The 8,087-nt window shown below is 40.4% G+C and overlaps 1 long non-coding RNA gene across 1 annotated transcript; it reads right to left on the bottom strand.

Moving 5' to 3' along the window:
* Positions 1 to 1,735: 1,735 nt before the first annotated feature.
* LOC107777031 (uncharacterized) lies at positions 1,736 to 2,280 on the bottom strand. The gene is made up of 2 exons (XR_012711324.1): positions 2,143 to 2,280; positions 1,736 to 2,039 (listed from the first exon to the last, which is right to left on the bottom strand). It is a non-coding gene; the product is annotated as an uncharacterized LOC107777031 (long non-coding RNA).
* Between the last annotated feature and the right edge of the window lie 5,807 nt (positions 2,281 to 8,087).

Raw genomic sequence — 8,087 nt, 5'->3', positions numbered from 1 at the left:
CATCCTCTTTCTATATGTGGATAATATGTTGATTGTGGGCATAAATGCTTCCAAGATTGATGAGTTGAAGAAACATTTGAATAAGTCTTTTGCAATGAAAGACTTGGGTCATGCTAGGCAGATTTTGGGCATGAGAATTACTCATTCGAGAAACGAAAGGAAGCTTTACTTGTCATAGGACAAGTACATAGAATGTGTACTAGAGCGCTTCTATATGAAAAGTGCTAAGTTGGTCCACATACCCCTCCCTGGTCATCTGAAGTTGAGCAAGAAGATGTGTCCTACAACAACGGAGGAAAAAGAGAGAGTGTCCAAGATTCCTTATTCCTCTGCCGTTGGAAGTTTGATGTATGAAATGGCATGCACTTGACCAAATATTGCTCATGCAGTAGGTATTTTTAGAAGATTTCTTGAAAATCCCGAAAAGGAACATTGGGAAGCATTCAAGTGGGTACTCAGGTACCTAAGAGGTACTGTAGGAGATTATTTGTGCTTTGGAGGATCTGATCCAATCTTGAAAGGCTATACAAATGCTGATATGGCAGGTGACATTGATAAGAGAAAATACACTACTGGATATTTGTTTACATTTTTAGGGGAAGCTATATCATAGCAGTCTAAGTTGCAGAAGTGTGTTGCACTTTCAACAATTGAAGCAGAGTACATTGCCGCTTTAGAAGCTGGCAAGGAAATGGTATGGCTCAAGCAGTTTCTTCAAGAACTGGAATTGCATCAAAAGGAGTATATCGTCTATTATGACAGTCATATCGTCTATTGTGATAGTCAAAGTGCAATTGACTTGAGCAAGAACTCTATGTACCATGTAAGAACAACACATATAGACGCGAGATATCATTGGATTCGTGAGCAGGTGGAGAACGAATCTTTACAGGTCAAAAAGATTCACACGAGTGAAAATCCTACGGATATACTAACCAATATAGTACCAAGAGACAAGTTCGAGCTTTGCAAAGAATTTGTTGGCATGCGCTCAAACTAGAATCTCCGGTGTTACCTCCTTCAGGTCAATGGGACTGGAGGGGGAGATTTGTGGGGTCCATCCCATCAATTAAAGAAGACTTTCTTCCTTTTGTTGATTGTTCAAAATTGGCAGCAAATATTTTTCTTCTGCGTTGTCAAAAAGGGTAGGCTGCAGAAAGAAAATATTAAATGTAGTAGGCATGAGAGAGAGAGGCTCCGCATATAAAAGGAAAGCTTCGTCTCTCATTTCTATATACCAAAATCTCAGACAATACATCTGGGTGTGAGAGAGCAAGGTATTCCATATACTATAAGAAAATAGTTTGTGAAGAAAAATAGAGTGTGAGAGATATTATAGTGAGGTGAAAAAAAAATAAAAGAGTATTTTTTCTTTTGAGGGTGTAGTGGTCTTAGGAGTATTTGTACTCGTTACTACACAATGTAAAATTCCTCGCTATAGTGATATTAGTTGCTCTTCTTGGCCGTAATTTTTCCCCTTATTCAGAAGGATTTCCACGTAAAATCTTGGTGTCATTATTGCTGCATTTCTATTCTATCTGATTTAACCATAACTTAGTGTTCCACGTTTATCACTAATACCGTGAATATTATTTTATGGAGTTTATTCCCAATAAGATCATGTTTCTTATAGGGAGAAAAATGAATAAATCAACATACACAATATGAATATAAGGCCAAAAGAATAATAAAGTATATGAACCACAAAAAAAGTTATATTGTTGGGAAAAAAAACTGAAATAAAACTTCATCTTCATTTTCACTCAAAACAGAAATTTATGATATCAAATTGTTGATTTCTTGATCTTGTGTCGGTAAAACGCCTTCTACTTCTTGCTAGAAGTGTTCTTAATTGTCAGCACAACTTTTCCAGCTTCATTATTCTTGAATGTGTTGCGAATTGGTGAGCTCAACTTCTTCTCCTTCTGAAGGATAATTGTGTAAGAGTTCTCCTCCTCTAGCACAAATTCCTCCTTATAGATCACTTCCCCTCTCACAATGGTAACATCCCAGATAAATGTACTTCCCACCTGACATAACTTTAATAGAATTTTAAGTGCCAAAAAATTCAGAGCCACCATCATATAATAAAAAGGCAAGATCAAAATATCAATATAACCAAGATTTCATTCTCAAAGTTACCTCTGTTGCAGGCATTTCAATGGTTTCAGTTGATCCAGCTTTAAGGAGTATTTCTGAAGCTTCATAGTCTAAGACTGAAAACCTAAAGTCATCCCAGATAAATTCATAGGCAGAATTTTTGTTCTAGTCAGATCTTGAAAATCAAGAAGAAGATCAGAAAAAATGGGGAAGCCATTGGGTCGGGTCAGCTAAGTGGGTCGAAATGGTATCCATTTTTGTTCCAGTCAAAGATTTTCACATGACCCAGTAGAAAAATGACACGTCATTAAATGTAGGCCTACCAGTTCTGCCGTTAGTCGCGGGGGTAATTTTATTAATGGAATTAACGTCGTATATTTTTTTGGACGGATAGATGGACGGAGGGTATTTATAAACCATTTAGCAAACGATAGGGGTAGTTTTGGCCCTTTTCCGTATATTTTATAATCCTCGATAAATAAGAAAATTAAGAAAATGTGTTTATTAACAGAAAAAAAATTACAAAGGTATGAAAGATACATATAATAGTTTGTTTGGCCAAGTTGGAGAAATCAACTTATTTTGAGAAGTGTTTTTTTCAAAAGTGCTTTTGAAAAAAGTACTTTTGGAGAGAAGCAGTTTGTGTTTGGCTAATCACTCTTATAAGCACTTTTGAGCAATAATTTGTGTTTGACCAAGCTTTGTAGAAAGTGCTTTTAAGTATCAAATTACAAATATGGACATCAATAGATATACTTAATAATATAAGTAAATAAATAATCTCAAAAATTTGTTATTACAGGCAATAATTAAATCTTTTCATTTTATTTAAGTAAAATATGAAAATAAAAATAAAAAGTATTTTTTTTAATATAAGTTATGTCACGACCCCGGTTTACCCTCCGTGAACCATCATGACGGCACTTAGTCTCTACGACTAGGTAAGCCTAAATTGCGAAAGATAACCAAACTTGCGGAGGTAAAACAATTTAAAAACAGAAATAAAACAATAATAGTGTTTAAATGTGCCACTCGGTATACACCATATATAAGTCTCAAAAACCAATATCTAAATCCAAGACCCGGAAACCCACGAATCACAAGCTAAGAAAAGGAAAATACTACATAGCTCTATCTCCGGAATTTGTCTAATAAGAACAGAACGTACAAAAGGGCTAAATACTAAAAGGCAGGAATAGAAAGGGACTCATCGGTCTGCGGACACAGCAGATGTACCTCGAAGTCTCTAAGTAGTTGCCTCCCTCAAGGATAGTAGGCCTGATCAGCGGTACCTGGATCTGCACATGAAAAACAAGCGCAGAAGGGGGCATGAGTACACCACATCGGTACTCAGTAAGTGCCAAGCCTAACCTCGATTGGGTAGTGACGAGGAAGGTCAAGACCCTACTGAGATTAAATAAATATAAATATGACAGGATAAGATAAGTAGTACAATTGAAAATCTACAGTAAGAATCTACACAGGATAATAAGAGTACAATAACGAAAACAGAGATGAAGGCAACCACAAGGAAAGTAACCATGGATCTCTCAGTATCCCGAGGATCTCTTAGTACCTCAATATATGCCAGGGATCTCTTGGTATCCCGAAGATCTCTCGGTATCCTCAATATATGCTAGGGATCTCTTGGTATCCCAATGATCTCTTGGTATCCTCAATATATGCTATGGATCTCTTGGTATCCTCAATATACATGCCACGGATCTCTTGGTATCCCGCACCCCATTCCAGATTATAAATACGTACAGGGGATCTCTCGGAATGTCGTCCCGTAGTCCCAAATTAAAACACACAAAAGCAACACAAGAATACTCAATTAAAGGCTAATTTTGTACCAAGTAAACTGTTAAATTCTAGCCTAACATGCTTCACGTAATGCAATTAAATTAGTTTAAGCAAATAGGCAATTAAGTCAACTAAACATGCTTTTCTAAACTACAACAGGCTAAATTTGCAGGTAGAATAAAACAGGAAAAAAGGAACTCAATTGAAATACTTAAAGTAAAACCGGATTTTCAACAATTAGCGCAAGTACGCACTTGTCACCTCACGTACAAGGCATTTCAATTATCAAATATATCATATCTTAAGGGAAAGGTCCCCCACACAAGGTTAGACAAGCCACTTGCCTTGAACCGACTTAAAATCAATCCAACACCACGTCTTTGCCATAAGTACTCAACTCTAAATGGACCAAATCTATTCAATTCAATTGTATAAGGTAAATAACACTTCAAGTAACTGATTCTACACTTAAACTCTAAGGTAATACGCGAAATTATGTAAAATGACCAAAACACCCCTCAGACCCACATCTCGGAATCGGGTGAAATTTATAGTTTCAAAAACCTCACACTCTCACGAGTCTAACCATACCAAAATTATCCAAATCCGATGTCAAATCTCCAATCAAAACTCAATTTCTTGGCCTAAGAACTTTTCCCCAATTTTCATACAAATTCCGAAATTATAGGATGAATTCATGTTTAGATTAATGGGTTACAAGCAAAAACGTGTTAAGAATCGTTATCCAATAGATACCTCTGAAAAGCTCTCAAAATCTCGCTCAAATCCAAGATCCCAAGCTTAAGTATTGATAAAAATGACTAAACCCTCGATTTTGAAATCTTATATCTGCCCAGAAAATTCCTTCTTCGCGAACGCGGTCAAAGCCTCACGTTCGCGAAGCACAAAATAACTTTGAACATTATTCCTTCTTCGCGAATGCGTCCCCTACTCCGCGAACGTGATTCTTTGCATAGACGAACCTTCGCGAATGCAACGGGCACCACGCGAACGCGATGCACAAAACTCCACTGGGCCAATTCCTCTTCCGCAAATGCGAAGCCCAATCGCGAACGCATAACACAACCATCCAGCCACTTTGAGAATGCGTAGTCCCTCTCACGAATGCGAAGGCCAAACACCCCCCAGTCCCAGCTCCTCTTCATGAACGCGAGAACCTACTCGCGAACGCGATGAAGGAAACCAGAACTGACTGCTGCAACATTTTCGGCAATTTCCTAAGTTCCAAAAATGACCCGTTGAGCATTCGAAACACACCCGAGGCCCCCGGGACCTCAACCAAACTTGACAACCAATCCTAAAACATCATTCAAACTTGTTCCAACCTTCGGAACGCTCAAAACAACATTAAAACACCTATTTTTCATCGGATTCAAGCTTAAAAATTCCAAAAACTCTAAAAACACACTTTCGATCAAAAAGTCTACCAAACCTCGTCCGAATGACCAGAAATTTTGCACCCACATCCCAAATGAATAACAGAACTACTACAACTCTCAGAATTCCATTCCGACCCTCGGATCAAAATCTCACTATCGAACCGGAAACTTCCAAAATTCAACTTTCAGCATTTCAAGCCTAAATTAGCTACGGACCTCCAAAACACAATCTGAACACGCTCCTAACCCTGAAATCACCCAACAGAGCTAATGGAACCATCAGATTTCCATTCTGAGGTTGTCTTCACACTGTTCTGACTACGGTCAACTTTCCAACACTTAAGCTCTCATTTTGGGACTAAGTGTCCCAAAACTCTCCGAAACTTAAAACCGAACATCCCGGCAAATCAAAATAGTAGAAATAGACTCGGGAAAGCAGTTAATATGGGATCGAGGCATTAATTCTTAAGACGACCAGCCGGGTCGTCACATCCCCCCTACACTTAAACATTCGTTCGTCCTCGAACGAGCATAAAGACATACCTGAAGTAGTGAAATGATAAGGGTAACGGCTGCGCATATCCTGCTCAGTCTCCCAGGTCGCCTTCTCGACCGGCTGACCCCGCCATTGAACCTTCACTAATGCAATGTTCTTTGACCTCAGCTTTCTGACCTGCCTATCTAATATTGCCACTGGCTCCTCAACATAGGATAGATCCTTGTCCAATTGGACTGAACTGAAATCTTACATGTGCGATGGATCACCGTGATACCTTCGGAGCATCGAAATATGAAATATCGGATGAACTCCTGCCAAGCTGGGAGGTAAGGCAAGTTCATAAGCAACCTCCCCAACACGCCTCAATATCTCAAAAGGGCCAATAAACCTCGGACTCAACTTCCCTTTCTTCCTAAATCTCATAACGCCCTTCATAAGCAAAACCCGAAGAAGAACCCGCTCTCTAACCATATAGGAAACATCACGAACCTTCCAGTCCGCGTAACTCTTCTGTCTGGACTGGGCTGTACGGAGTCTATTATGAATCACCTTAATCTTCTCCAAAGCATCTTGAACTAAGTCCATGCCCAATAGTCTAGCCTCACCCGGCTCAAACCAACCCACTAAGAGTCTACACCGTCTCCCATATAAAGCCTCATACGGTACCATCTGAATGTTGGACTGATAGCTATTGTTGTAAGCAAACTCCGCCAATGACAAGAACTGATCCCAAGACCCTCCAAACTCAATCACACACGCACAGAGCATATCCTCAAGAATCTGAATAGTGCACTCGGACTGTGCATCTGTTTGAGGGTGAAATACTATACTCAACTCCACTCGAATACCCAACTCATGTTGGACAGCCCTCCAGAACCGTGATGTAAATTGAGTACCCCTATCTGAGATGATGGACACTGGAATACCATGCAGACGAACAATCTCCCGGATATAAATCTCCGCTAACCGCTCTAAAGAATAAGTAGTATACATAGGAATAAAATGAGCAGACTTTGTCAGCCGATCCACAATCACCCAAATAGCATCGAACTTTCTCAAAGTCCGTGGGAGCCTAACTACAAAGTCCATGGTGATACGCTCCCACTTCCACTCCGGGATCTTTATCTGCTGAAGCAACCCGCCCAGTCTCTGGTGCTCATACTTCACCTGCTGACAGTTGAGACATCGAGCTATGAACTCGACTATATCTTTCTTCATCCACCTCCAACAATAGTGCTGCCTCAAATCCTGATACATCTTCGTGGCACCCGGATAGATGGAATACCGTGAGCTATGGGCCTCCTCCAGAATCAACTCTCGAAACCCATCAACATTGGGTACACAAATCCGACCCTACATCCTAAATACCCCATCATCACCAATAGTCACATATCTGGCATCACCGTGCTGAACCTTGTCCTTGAGGTCAAGCAAATGAGGGTCATCATACTGCCACTCCCTGATACGATCAAATAAGGAAGACCGAGAAACCACGCAAGCTAGAACCCGACTGGGCTCTGAAAGATCCAATCTCACAAACTGGCTGGCTAAGGCCTAAACATCCATTGCCATAGGCCTCTTTGATTCTGGTAAATAAGCCAAACTCCCTAAACTCTCCGCCCGGCAACTCAAGGCATCAGCCACTACATTGGCATTGCCCGGGTGATAAAATATAGTGATGTCATAATCCTTCAGCAACTCTAACCACCTCTTCTGGCGCAAATTTAGATCCTTTTGCTTGAACAAGTGCTGCAAGCTCTGATGGTCAGTATAAATCTCATAGGGAACCCCGTATAAATAATGACGCCAAATCTTTAGGGCGTGAACAATGACAGCTAACTCAAGGTCGTGAATAGGGTAGTTCTTCTCATGAATCTTCAACTATCTGGACGTGTTGGCAATCACCCTACCATCCTGCATCAACACCGCTCTGAGGCCAACCCTCGAGGCATCATAATAGACCGTATAAGACCCCGAACCTGTAGGCAATATCAAAACTGGGGCTATGGTCAAAGCTGTCTTGAGCTTTTGGAAGCTCGCCTCACACTCCTCAGTCCACTGAAATGGAGCATCTTTCTGGGTCAACCTGGTCATAGGGGATGCAATCGATGAAAACCTCTCCACAAAACGACGGTAGTAGCCTGCCAAACCAAGGAAACTGCGGATCTCTATAGCTGAGGATGGTTTGGGCCAACTCTACATGGCCTCTATCTTCTTCGAATCCACCTGAATACCCTCACTCGATACCACGTGGCCTAAGAATGCCACTAAATCCAACCAAA

The sequence above is a fragment of the Nicotiana tabacum genome, chromosome 7 (genome assembly GCF_000715075.1).
Source record: "Nicotiana tabacum cultivar K326 chromosome 7, ASM71507v2, whole genome shotgun sequence".
In the NCBI taxonomy this organism is placed as follows: Eukaryota; Viridiplantae; Streptophyta; class Magnoliopsida; order Solanales; family Solanaceae; genus Nicotiana; species Nicotiana tabacum.
The sequence above is the reverse complement of the archived record's forward strand: the minus strand, read 5'-3'. Positions and strand labels throughout refer to the sequence as shown.